Raw genomic sequence first — 14183 nt, 5'->3', positions numbered from 1 at the left:
GGGAAGAATGATCTTCAACACAGAAGTACCAGAAATATATCATCTATTACCAGTTACTGGGTAAGGAGATAACACAATTTGATAGGGAGGACATCCATTACCGGTTAGGGTAAACATATCAAGGATGACTCACTGAGGAAAACATGAGGTGTATTCATTACTGGTTACTGGGCAAGAACAACCTGCTGGAGAATATATCAAATGGGATTTACAACTACCAGTTAATGGGAAGAAGACCGAAGGAAAATAATATTTGTCACTGGTTAAAGTGAACATATCAAGGATAGACTCAAAGGGAAGAATATTCGTCATCGGCTGATATGAACATATCAAGGATAGACTGCTAGGGAAAAGTAGGGATTACATCTATCAGTTACTAGATAGAATACCAAAAAGAGAATATCCGTCACCAGTTAGGATGAACATATTAAGGATAGACTTAGAGGGGAAAACGGGATTTACAACTATCGGTTACTAGGCAGAAGACCGCAAAGACAATAAAATCCGTCATTGGTTAGGATGAACATATCAAGGATTAACTCTCTGGGGAAAGAAAATAGGGATTACAACTACCCTTTTACGAGGTAGAAAACCACAAAGAAAATATTCGTCATCGATTAGGATGAACATAACAAGGATAGACTCAAAGGGAAAGAATATCCGTCATCGGTTAGGAAGAACATATCAAGGATAGACTTCCTGGGAAACGTAAAACGAATCCGCTGGGGATACCAAAAGGAAGTAAATTACAATTTCTCGGGTATTGGGCAAAAGTAATATACTAAAAATTTTGAGAAGAATATTACCAATTATTGGGTAATAGATTCTCAGGGGACTAAAAGTATCTCTCCAGATAAGAGCTAGAAAGAAAACTGTCAAACAAAGACTCGACCCAACGAGGATATAACTCAGGGGGAGTGGTTCCATCCAGATAATCAACTGGGGAGGAAGATGAAATAATAATCATCCACGAGGAAATAACTTAGTGGGGAAATGATAAATTTTAAATTCTTTTTGCTTAATGGACTGACACTCTACCATTGAGGGAGGACAGACGTACCAAATATGGGGGAAGGATACCACCATAGCAGAGGAACAAATGCGATAACAAATGCATATGAAATATATGAATGTATATGTATATGTATATATGATTGATGATCATGCTGACAAAACAATCACAAAGGATACAGATGTCACTGATATGAATCATCGGTACAACACTCGGCTAATCTCGACAGGATGGAGGCATCGATTGGAAAAAAAGAGTTGGGGATGGACATAAATCATCCATCTCAAAGGCTCGACCTTGGATGGGGAAAGAGAACGGATCTGCTGAGGATTTGAATCATCAACTCTGTGGGGAATTTTAGGTTAACACCATACCAAAATGGGAGACAACCTCGCAGAAGACCAGAAGTATGGTTCAAAAATCAACACTCCCGGCGAGGATTGGGAGAGAGCTTTGCTGGCGACTTGAGGGGAATAAAAGTCTGTACTGAATTTGTACACACCTTTGAGAATATGCGCCTACAACTCAGCTGGGGAGGCGATCATAAAACTTTGTTGGGAAAACTGAATTGTTGAACCAACTGCTTGGGGAAGACCAACAATGCTTCCCATTTCTAAGACTTACCTGTTCTCAGACGGTTGTTGATATTTCTTAATGAAATCGATTGCTATTTAAAAGTAATTGCTTTTTATTTTTAAGAAAAATGGTTTTTATTATAAAAATTTCAAAATTATCATCATAAAAATTCAATTCTATTTGGCTGAAAAGTAAATAAGAGTAGAAACAATTGGATAAAAAGCTCTTATTTAATAGAATGGTAGCCTGTAAATGACAAGACTCCATAGATCTTTACAAAAGTTGAAAAATGGTAATTTACATGGAAAAGGCTCCATAGATCCTTCTACCAACTTCAATATCCACTATGCTCTTGGCTTCGGTTGAAGATGACGAATCAGAACCAAATGACTTGCTCAAGAATGTCTTCAAGACTGAAGATCAACCGAATGTAGTTACTTGTCATAATCCCTATTTTTTTTGCATAAAGTTCCCCAAGGCGGGGTGCTCAATTTATCGGGATAAGTTTTTCTATTTTATGTCTCTAACTTTTGCCTGGATCGCCCTTTCGGGTTTTCAATCCACCGAGACGCTCATTTTTGCCTAAGCCGCCCTTTCGGGTTTTCAACTTAGCGAGTTATTCTTTTCTTTTTTAAGCGAAGTATTTCTTGACTGCATCGGCATTCACAGGACGAATGAACTCTTCACCATCCATAGTTGTAAGAATTAAAACACGACCTGAAAAGGCTCTCTTAACAGCATATGGGCCTTCATAGTTAGGAGTCCATTTGCCCCTAGAATCTGGTTTGAAAGATAAAATCTTCTTGAGCACAAGGTCACCTTCTCTGAATACACGAGGCATGACCTTCTTATCAAAAGCTTTCTTCATTCTTTGTTGGTACAACTGACCATGACACATGGCAGTCAACCTCTTCCCTTCAATCAAATTCAGCTGGTCATATCTGGTCTGAAACCATTCAGCTTCAGTCAACTAGGCTTCCATCAAAACATGCAACGGTGGGATTTCAACCTCTATTGGAAGCACAACTTCCATGCCATAAACAAGCGAGAAAGGGGTTGCCCCTGTTGAAGTGCGGATGGACGTATGGTACCCATGCAAAGAAAATGAGAGCATCTCATGCCAATCCTTGTAGGTCACAATCATCTTCTGAATGATCTTCTTAATGTTCTTGTTTACAGCTTCAACAACCCCATTCATCTAAGGTTTGTAGGGAGAAGAATTATGATATGCAATCTTGAAATCTTTGCAAAGAGCTTCCACCATATTATTATTCAAGTTAGATCCATTATCAGTAATGATCTTACTTGGCACACCATAACGACATATAATCTGATTCTTGATAAACCTTACAACCACTTGCTTGGTTACATTCTCATATGATGTCGCTTCAACCCACTTTGTGAAGTAATCAATAGCCACTAGAATGAAACGATGTCCGTTCGAAGCTTTAGGCTCAATCATACCAATCATATCAATTCCCCACATGGAAAAGGGCCATGGAGTGGAAATGAAATTCAACAGTGTCGGAGGAACATGAATTTTATCGGCATAGATTTGACACTTGCGGCATTTCTTCACAAACTTGCAACAATCAGATTCCATTGTCATCCAATAGTAACCTCCTCTCAACATCTTATTAGTCATAGTATGTCCATTGGAATGAGTACCAAAGGAACCTTCATAGACTTCAGTCATCAACAGGTCTACTTCGTGTCTATCCATGCATCTGAGCAAAACCATATCAAAGTTTCTCTTGTAAAGCACATCACCATTCAGGTAGAAGATGCAAGCTAATCTCCTTAAAGTCTTCTTATATTTCAAACATGCCCTAGGAGGGTAAATCTGACTTTGGAGAAAACACTTGATATCAAAATACCACGACTTTTCATCTTTGACCTCTTCAACAGCAAACACATGAGCTGGCCTATCAAGACGCATCATAGTCAAATTAGGAACTTCATTCCATAATTTCACCATAATCATTGAAGCCAACATTACAAGAGCATCTCCGATCCGATTTTCATCTCGAGGGATATGATGAAACCCAACCTTTGTAAAGAAAGTTGAAATTCTCCTCACATAATCTCTATATGGTATCAAACCAGGTTGATTAGTCTCACATTCACCTTTGATCTGATTCACAACCAAAGTTGAATCTCCATAGACATCAAGATACTTGATTCTATGATCGATGGCCTCTTCAAGCCCCATAATGTAAGCTTCATACTCAGCCATATTATTTATACACCTGAAAGTTAATTTAGCTGTAAATGGAAAATGAGTGCCTTGAGGAGTAATAATCAATGCCCCAATGCCATTACCATATTGATTAACAACTCCATCAAATACCTTGCCCTAACGGGAACCAAGTTTTGGCCCTTCTTCAAGCAATGGTTTGTCACAATCTTTCATTTTTAGGTACAAAATCTCTTCATCGGGGAAATCATATTGTACTGACTGATAATTTTTAATCAGTTGGTGAGCCAAATGGTTAGCCAAGACACTACCTTTAATTGCTTTTTGAGATCAGTATTCAATATCATACTCGGATAACAACATTTGCCAACGGCTATCCTCCCAGTTAACGAAGGCTTCTCAAAAATATACTTGATTGGATCCATTTTGGATATCAACCAAGTAGTATGATTCAACATATATTGACGCAGATGCTTAGCAGCCCAAGCCAATGCGTAACAAGTCTTTTCAAGCATAGAATACCGAGTCTCACAGTCGGTGAATTTCTTACTGAGGTAGTAGATTGCATATTCTTTCTTTCCAGTTTCATCTTGCTGACCAAGAACACAACCCATACTTTCTTCAAGCACAATCAAATACATGATCAAAGGTTTTCCTTCAAAAGGTGGCGACAGAATCGGAGGCTCGAGCATATACTCTTTGATATTGTCAAAAGCTTTATGGAAATCTTCGGTCCAATCACAGGACTGATCTTTCCGAAGAAGCTTAAATATAGGCGCGCACGTGGCAGTCATATGCGAAATGAATCTTGAGATATAATTCAAGCGGCCATGAATACCTCTGACTTGCTTCTCAGTTTTGGGTGCAGGCATCTCTTGTATTTCTTTGACCTTGGCAAGATCAACTTCAATACCTTTTACACTGATAATAAAGCCCAACAACTTACCAGAATGAACATCAAATGTACACTTATTGGGATTCAAGCGGAGCTTTTACTTCCTCAAACGCTGGAATAACTTCAATAAATGCTCAACATGTTCGTCTTCATAACTTGATTTGGCAATCATATCATCAACATAGACCTCAATCTCTCTATGCATCATATCATGAAAAAGAGTGGTCATAGCTCTCTTGTATGTTGCACCAGCATCCTCTAAACCAAAAGGCATCACTGTATAACAGAATGTTCCCTAGGGTGTAATGAATGTGGTCTTCTCCATATCTTCGGGTGCCATTTTAATCTGATTATAACCGGAAAATCCGTCCATAAATGAAAATACTTTGAATTTAGTTGTATTGTGTACCAACATATCAATGTGTGGTAGAGGGAAATCATCTTTCGGAATAGCTTTGTTCAAATTTCTATAAATGACGCAAATACGTACTTTTCCGTCCTTCTTAGGAACAGGCACAATATTGGCCACCAATTGTGGATACTCAGTGGTAACAAGGAAACCGATATCAATCTACTTCTGCACTACTTCTTTGATCTTCACTACCATATTATGGTGAGTCCTCCTCAATTTCTGCTTGACTGGCGGACATTCTGGCTTCAACGGAAATCTATGTTCCACAATCTCAGAATCTAAACCAGGCATGTCTTGATAGGGTCAAGCAAACACATCTGAATATTCTTGAAGAAGATTAACCAACCCCTTTGATAACACTGAAACACACTGCGTATTTGACTTGGATTGCACATGCTTATTAGGTTTTTATTGTCATTTTCTTGTGTTATGTTTTCCTTTTGTCCTATTTTCAGATATTTTGCCCTACATGAGCCTTTTGTGAAGAAACGAAGCCAAACGAGCAAGAAATTGAAGTTTTTATGGAAATTTGTTCACATGGCGTCCGCAAAGGAGGGTACCATGACGTGTAAGTTGTCAACCGGTGGTAACTGCCACGTTTCCCATGACCTTGCCATGTTGTACACATGACAGGCGCCTTGGTGGGGATGGCGGGCACCACCTTTGTTAGCACGACCGCACTAAGGGAAGTTGGAGGACATTTCTGTATTTGACTAGCTTTTTAGAACTTCAATAAATAGGTGTTTTCACTTCACGAAAAGGCATCCAACTTAGTTCACAACACTAAGCCTAAAGTTCACCATTTTAAAAGCGATAATTTGTGACATCGGGGGGTTATCGAACTTGAGTTGTAGTTAGGTTGGGGCACTGTACAAACAATCTTGCCGCCATTTTACTTTCCAGTCAAGTTTTCTTTTCAAGTGTACCATATTAAAGTCTTAGATTTGGAGAAGGTTTCTTATTTAAGTTATTCGCATTTACGTTTTATTTATCTTGCATGCTTTACTTTATTTATTTGCTTGTCTTGTTTTTACATACTCGCTTATTTAACTTGCACATTTTATTTACTCGCCCTTTTTTAAACATGATTAATTCTGCTATGTTGTTTCCTATTTTCATGTCTGGATAAATCTTTAAAGGTTAGGATGTAAGGATCATCGTTAAGATGATACTCCATTATTTGTATATGTAGAAATGCTTTAGGGGTTGTTTTGATTTTGACACAATTTTTCAGTGCTTATTTTGTTCGGTAACTACGAAAGTAGAGCCGAAGTATAGTTGGGTAAGATCGAAAGCCGTCCAACTCTTAAAGATAAACTTGGTTAGTTTTAACTGGTCAAAAGTAGCAAAAGAATTTTGTCCGGTTAATTGGGAATTCTTAACACTATTAGAAAACAATTTTGAAACTGTTTTCGAACGTGTTTGTAGGTTTAAAATCAGGATCCTTGAGTGAAAGTCATGGATCTCTTTTAAGTTAAACTTTCAAAATCAACATCACTTTTTAACTAAGTCAAGGATTTAATTTTTTAAAAATAGGTTTACTAATTTAACGCGACAAGCACTCTTCATTTGTGACAATGGAGGGCATTAATTAGAGAGTAAACTCGGTTATGAATACGCGAATGCGACAGTTCCTGTTAAATTGATTCTTCTATAAGTAGAAAATATTGCCCTATAAGTAGATATGTTTAGAAACAATTAGAGTATTTCCTAACTGATGTGAGTTACATCTGAGCCTACGTTTTATCTGAATTTATTTACTTCGTCATTTTAACTTCAATTTACTTGAACCTACTTATTTGACTACCTTAGATAAGCACCGTAACAATAGAAATCGATAGATTGACAATTTAGTCTCTGTGGGAACGATAATATTTTATATTACTTTGAGGTGTTCCGTATACTTGCAGATAACATATTGTGCAACACGCATCCAGTTTTTGGCGCCGTTTCCGGGGACCAATTACGTTAAATTTGCATACCCTATTGTTACACCATCTAGACTAATGCCCTATTAGCCGGTAAATGCGAAAAATTCGTAATACAGGAAGTTTAGAAGATCCAATAGCTGAACCAGAGCGATACGCTCGTGCACATCGTTTTCTCCAAAGAATTAGGAGAGCAATGGCAGAATATCGTAATCGAAGACCACTTAAGGAATTTTCCCAACCTTCTAATGAAGAACCTAGTTCTAGTATAGTAAACCCGACTATTCCTGCTAATAATTTCGAATTAAAACCCTCATTATTATAACTAGTACAACAAAATCAATACACGGGTCTCGCTACCGAGAACCCAAATCAACATTTAAAAGTTTTTATCCAACTAGCTGATACATTCAAGACCAACAGTGCTTCACCTGAGGCAATTCGTCTAAGACTATTCCCGTTTTCCCTCAGAGATAGAGCACGATCTTGGTTAGATTCCCTTCCGGATAACTCAATAGCTACTTGGGAAGACCTCAGGAGAGTGTTCCTTGCAAGATATTTTCCCCCAAGTAAGACCACCGTCCTTCGAAATCAAATAACCCGATTAACTCAAAATCAGGGTGAGTCACTTTTTGAAGCTTGGGAAAGATATAAATAACTACTAAGAGCTTGTCCACACCATGGCCTAGATCAATGGCTGATTATTCACACCATCTATAATGGACTTTTTGAAGCTTGGGAAAGATATAAAGAACTACTAAGAGCTTGTCCACACCATGCAATCTGTTAACTGAATCAAACTCGGACCAGGTCAATTATGCCCAAGGAAACCCGTTTTCAAACACTTACAACACGGGATGGAGGAATCACCCAAACTACTGTTATAAAAATAATAACCCTATTCAAAACTCTACCCCTTAAAGACCACCAGGTTTTCAATCTCAAAGACAAATCCAACCTATGCAAGTCGTTCCTCAAAAGCCGAACCTAGAGAAAATCATGGAAAGTTTCATTTCGGCCCAGACTCAGCAAAAAAGAGAGTTCCTAAACCAATATATTCACATAAATGAACTTATCACATAATTAGGAACTAAGGTTGATTCGATAATCACTCACAATAAGATGCTTGAAACCCAAATCTCACAAATAGCACAACAACAAGCCCCCTAGGCCACACCTGGAGGGCAATTTCCTGGACAACCTCAACCAAACTCCCGAGGGCAAGCTAAAGTTGTTACCCTATGAAGTGGGACTATAAGACCCCAACTTTGACCCTAAGATCCCTCATGGCATCATAACATTGCATTTGCAAAGCCTCAAGGATCATTGAGCATCTTGGTTCCCTTTGCCTTTGGGTGGGACTCCTTGTGAGTGGTTTGAGATCACCAAGCATGCTTGAATTGTATATTATTGCTTTCCTCATTTTATTTACTAACCAAAAGCACAAAAATATGCCACTAACATTCTTTGTTTGTAGCTTGAGCAATCACAAGGTCAAGAGCTTCTATGAGATCATTTGTGCAAAAGTATGGTCAAGAGAAGATGAAAGCAAGCATGGTAATGTTTCCCAAAGCTCTCATCCATCAAATATGCCTCCCAAGTATCTCAATTCATCATTTTGATCAAAGCAAGTCAAGGGGTTTGAGGTTTGTTTCTCAAGGAAACCCTAATTCATCTGATCATCCATAATGCCTTGCTAATGAAGCAACCACAACCCATGGTCAAATACAATCAAGGGAAGTTCTCTAATTCATCATTTCATGCATATTTGAGTTTATTTGAGTGTCCTCAATCATCAATTCATCAAGGCATGAGTTGTGGACTTGAGAAGTTGATCAGTCAATTCATCTGACTATTTTGAAATGCACTGAGACCTAACGTTTTATGAGTTGGTAAAATGGAGATGATCCCAAAATAAAAAATGTTCTTAAGGACAATATGAACAACTTTCATGTTCATCAAAAATTTATTTGAAGCTTGGAAGGTCATCTCCCATTCCAAGATATTATAGGTCATTTTGACTGAAACCCTAATTTTGGGTCAACTTCCCAAGAACATAACTCATTCATTTTTTATGATTTTGAGGTGGAATCAAATGAATTGAAAATATTAAGATGTATACTTAAAATGTTATGTTGAACAAAATTTCAAAATCTCAAAGGAAATACATGTGATAATGCAAAACATTATAGGTCACTTTGGACCAAATGCATTAAAAGGCAAAAAAGTCCAACTTCAAGTGCCCATAACTTCTTCATCAAAATCCAAATGTTGCAAAATTTAAGTCCATTTTGATTTTATTGAGAAGATATACAACTTTGGTGTTGGAGGTTTTTTCATTTGGGGCTTTCATCATCAAAATATAAGGGCTTGAAGTTGGTTCATTTTGACAAAATTCTCAAAGGCATGTTTTGCACTATGAACTTCATGGCCTGTTTTCATAGATTTCCACACTTCAAATGAGTTTTTGCTCAACATAACATTTGTTCCTTATGTCAAGACCTTTCCAACCATTACCCACATGCCTATGTTTCCATTTTTTAATTGGCATTTTCGGAGAGATGAAGTTTTATGACCAATTATGCATTTCATGGTGAAACTTCATATGCAAGCAATTGGAGTGCAAACCACACGTCCAAACCTTCTCCAAATCATTTCAGCATCCATTTTCATTGGCTTTTGAGCCCTCCATGCGCCTGTACAGGCCCATGCATGGAGGTCTTCAATTTTCATGCAGACGAAATTCACCTTGCCTTGCCTCGAATTCAGCTATAAATAGACATGCTATGCTTCATAATTCTCAACCCTGAATGAACCTGAAATGCTGCAGAAATCAAAACCCAGCCACACCTAAAGGAACTAGTTCACATTTTCTTCAATTTTTCAGATCTAAAATTCAACTGAATCTGGTTGAATCCTTAGATCTAAAGTTCCTAGACCTTCATCATATGATCCATTGAACTTCTTTTTTGCCAAAAGAACCAAGGAAAGGAGCTCAGATCTTCACAATTCAAAGGTTTACTTCAACTGGTTTTTTCTTCGAAACTCCTTATTCCTTGACCTATTGAACTAGATATTGTGTTGTTTGGAGTCCTCTCTATAGAGGCATCATTGTTGTGTGTTTAATTTTTGAAATCAAGCAAGTTCATGATGAACACCATCATGCTTCCATCTCTGATTTCTCCATTTATAGGAATCTAGAGTGGAAGTGAGTGGTACAGGAGTGATGTACATCACTTCCTCTTTCGAACGGTACCTAGATCGCCCATTTTGGTGGACATTTGCATTTCTTCAATTTTTGAGTCTCACCGGAGCTCACCGGAGAACACGGTGGCGCTGGCCACCGTCTCTTTGCCAGATCAATTGTGAGCCCTTGGATCTGATCTCCAGTTTGTATCCTAGCCTTTGGATCTTATGACTTTTAATAATGCCTTGTGTGACGCATTTGACTGGAGACCACCATGAGCGCGCGCATGTGGAGCGTTTATCAGCCACATCAATTAATGAGGCTTGATCAGACGCTCCTGGTTTTTTCACCTTTTCCAATTTCTGATTTTATTTCTTTTATTTCCTTTAATTTCAAAAATTCATAACTTCTTCATTTTAATTCCAAAAAATATGGGACCAATTGCATTCTTCTCCATTTAAATTCTAGTTTCTAAAAATGATTTTTAATATTTTTTATTTTGTCATTTGATATTTTTTGTGAATTTTCTCTTTTCTGGTTATTTTTAATTGATTTTAAATAGTTTTCAATATTCAAAAAATACAAAAATATTTTCCTAACCTATTTGAATGATGATGGATCTATCAAAAATATTCTCATCAATTTTTTAAATGATTTGAGATTTATTTGAGATTTTAGTTCAATTAGGTTATTTTTATTCATTTTTAATTGATTAAAAATAGTTTCTGACTTTTAAAAATGCTGAAATTTTTTGTCAAACTTTGTTTGACCTTGTTGAACTTGGGATAAATCACTTGGAACCTTCAAGGTTGATTTGGGGTGATTTTGAAGTTTGACCCTCCTTTAATGTTTTAATTCAAGTTTATTTTAAATATTAAAATGCCAAAAAATATTTGGTTTATTTCTTGACTTCCAATCTTCATCTCACTTCTGTTTTTGATTGTTTGACCATGATCCTCAATGTCATTGGTTAACACTTGTTGATTGGTAGATTTTATTTCATTCAATGCACTTTATTCTTTCCTTTTCCATTTTCCATTATTCATCTTCTTCTTCTTCTTTCTTCTTTTTGATCAATGAGTTAAAGGTTGATAAGTTAGCATTGATTAGGGAGGCTTAATCTTCTTTGATTCAAATCTAATTCATCTTGATAAAATGATAAAGTGAATGGCTTTGCATTAAGGATAGGTTGCTTCCTAAATCATGCAAATGACTTAAACCAATACAAGATCAATTCTCTTCTTTTTTTTTTTGGCATGGCAAGTTGTTGGAACTTGGTTCACTAATCAAGACTTCTAACTTGTGTTGTTGCCTACATTATTATTGACCGGCCTCAGATAGTTGTGACTTCTACATAAGTCCAATTACGATTGCTTAACGTAGCGCTAAATTAGCCTTATGGCACACTAACTACTAACACTAATCATTAACCATTAACATTTACTTTTTTGCACTTTACATTTATGCAATTTATCATTCTTGTACATATTATTCATTTGCTTTTCCCTTTGCTCATTGGAGCACATGTTTATGTTAATGCAATTTGCCTTTTGCTCACTTGAGGACATAATTGTGTATATATCTTTGGTGCTTGTGTTTGTTTGATTGTTATTGACCAAATGCAAAGAATTGGACAAAATGGACTTAGACTTTAGGACCTTTACCCAAGATAATGGAGTTGGAAGAGCAACTAGGTCTCATGCCTTTAGAATGCTTAAAATGTCAAAGAGCAAATAGGCCTCGTATCTTTAGAATGCTTAAAGCTTGAAGATGACCTTGAAAGGACCAACTTCTAAACTCTTCTGGTCCATTCTTTGTTTGTTTTGCTAGAGTCTTTTAATGTGTGTGCTCTTGTGCCAGGGATCCCAACATTGAGCTTAAGTGAGGAACCATTGCCTTGATCTTCTAGGAGAGAGGGATCTTCCAAGAGTTCATTTGATTGTTGATTGCTTGAGTTTATGCTTATGTGATTGCTTATTCCAAAGGATGAGAGCTACTTGGATCATCAATATGATCTCAAGAGAGGAACTCCATTGTGGTCTTATTCTTTATCCCTCACCTCTTGTATGCTTAGGACTTTAGCCTTTCTTCTTCTTCCCTCCACTCTAACTCTAGCCAAGCTTTTGTGCAAACATTTAACAATTGTTTTCAAAATTAGAAACCTAAGCCTTATGCTTTTGATTTTCAAACTTTTCTTTTCATAACACTTATTTTGAATTGAACTTCTAAGTCAACTTTGACCATTTTGTAAATACTTTTCATTGGTAAATACAACCCATTCAAATGTCTTTTTGTGGTTTCAATGGCCACCTTCTTAATCAAATTTTCATAACCTTTAGCTATTAAGTTTGAGTTATCTTTGAGGTAGATGTAATACTCACCTTTATCCTTAGTGATGGACAATAAGTCTTCCATGCTTATTATAGGGTTAACCCCTCACTAGCATGTTGAAGTTATCCTCACATGGTGGATTTGTGGTTTTAGGTTGAGTTTTCTCCCTTGGATAACAAAAGACCTTAAGGCTTTTGGACCAATCAATCCACCAACTCATTTTTGAGACTTTTACCCCGAACTACGAGGTTTTGATCCTAATCTTTTAAAGATGGTACGTAGGCAATGGGTTTATCCATCCAAACACAAAACGTAAATAAACTTGTATATTCTCTTCTCATCTCTTCAATCATGTTTGCATAAATAAATTTTCACAAAATACCAACCTTAAAACCAATGTGAAAAGGGCTCCCTAGGAGTACCTAGGATGTTTTGGGTGCCTAACACCTTCCCATGGCATAACCAACCCCCTTACCCAGATCTCTGACTTTTTTACTAGTTTTTGATTCGATAAAACTTTTAGGTTTTTGTTCGCTTTCTAACCATTCCTTTGGATAAATAGAAGTGCGGTGGCGACTCGACTTGTATGGTTTACCATGGATTTAGACAATATCTCTAATGGTAACGAATACCCCGCTACCGAAAAGTGGCGACTCTGCTGGGGATTTGGTTTGCCTAGTGGGTTTTGCCTACTTTTCATAATTGTTGTATTGTATTGTATATTGTTTTGTGACATATTTTTGTGCAATTTGGGATTACTATATTGTATGTAATGATTGAATTGCTTGAATATTAATTCTTTGTGTGCTTGGTGATCTTTTTGAGATGAGTTCTATACCCGAACTCGAGTGCACTTAGGATAGGAGAATGGCATAGTCTTGTTGACTTGTGTGGAGTTATTCCTTAGCATGTTGACTTGGTGGAGGTCATGTTGGGATCAATAATGTCACACAAGTAGTTATGGTTAGACATTACTCTTTCCAATATAGACCTTAGAAGCCAAGGACCTTAGTTTACCAAGCCCATCTTGACCTATTTTTAGGATGTAGTGCGAAAGTCATTCAAGTGTATGATTTGATACGATTGTTACGCGATACTACACTCATAAGAGTCTCTCTTGAGAATATTTTTGGAATACGAGTAGTCGTTTCTCCGATAATATCTGAAAGATGGGATGATGACTGTGGGAACCTCTTGTAGAACATGTTTGGCAGGTTAACCCTAGTACACTCCCTTTGGGTGGTTCCTAACCGAGACTCCATGCTCGTGACTTGCAACAAACCCTTGATTCATGGTTGATCAGTTCATGTATCCTTAATATCAATGGAACTTGGGTGTTGATAACGTGTAAACCATAATCCACCAAAATGGATGATTGATATTAAGGATAATATGATCCATCCCATGACCCTTGCTTGGTGTGATTTGTTTGATCCTTGAGTGTGTTTTTTGCATTCATGCATTCATGCACCCATTTGCATCCATATCATCAAAATAATAAGAGGATTTTCAAGGAACTTAAGAGGTCTATTTGCAAAATTTTCAGACATGGAAAGACAAAGAAGGAATACAAAGAAGTATAGCTTCAGACAACCAGATTTGAAAGAACTAAGGAATTTGACATCCTATGTATTGGATCCCTTGG

The 14183-nt window shown here is 37.0% G+C and overlaps 1 non-coding gene across 1 annotated transcript; it reads right to left on the bottom strand.

The window, feature by feature from the left end:
- Positions 1-7600: 7600 nt before the first annotated feature.
- On the bottom strand, positions 7601-7707 carry LOC127077558 (small nucleolar RNA R71). Its single transcript, XR_007787354.1, has one exon. It is a non-coding gene; the product is annotated as a small nucleolar RNA R71 (small nucleolar RNA).
- Between the last annotated feature and the right edge of the window lie 6476 nt (positions 7708-14183).

Source organism: Lathyrus oleraceus, chromosome 4 (genome assembly GCF_024323335.1).
Source record: "Lathyrus oleraceus cultivar Zhongwan6 chromosome 4, CAAS_Psat_ZW6_1.0, whole genome shotgun sequence".
Taxonomy (NCBI): Eukaryota; Viridiplantae; Streptophyta; class Magnoliopsida; order Fabales; family Fabaceae; genus Lathyrus; species Lathyrus oleraceus.
The sequence above is the reverse complement of the archived record's forward strand: the minus strand, read 5'-3'. Positions and strand labels throughout refer to the sequence as shown.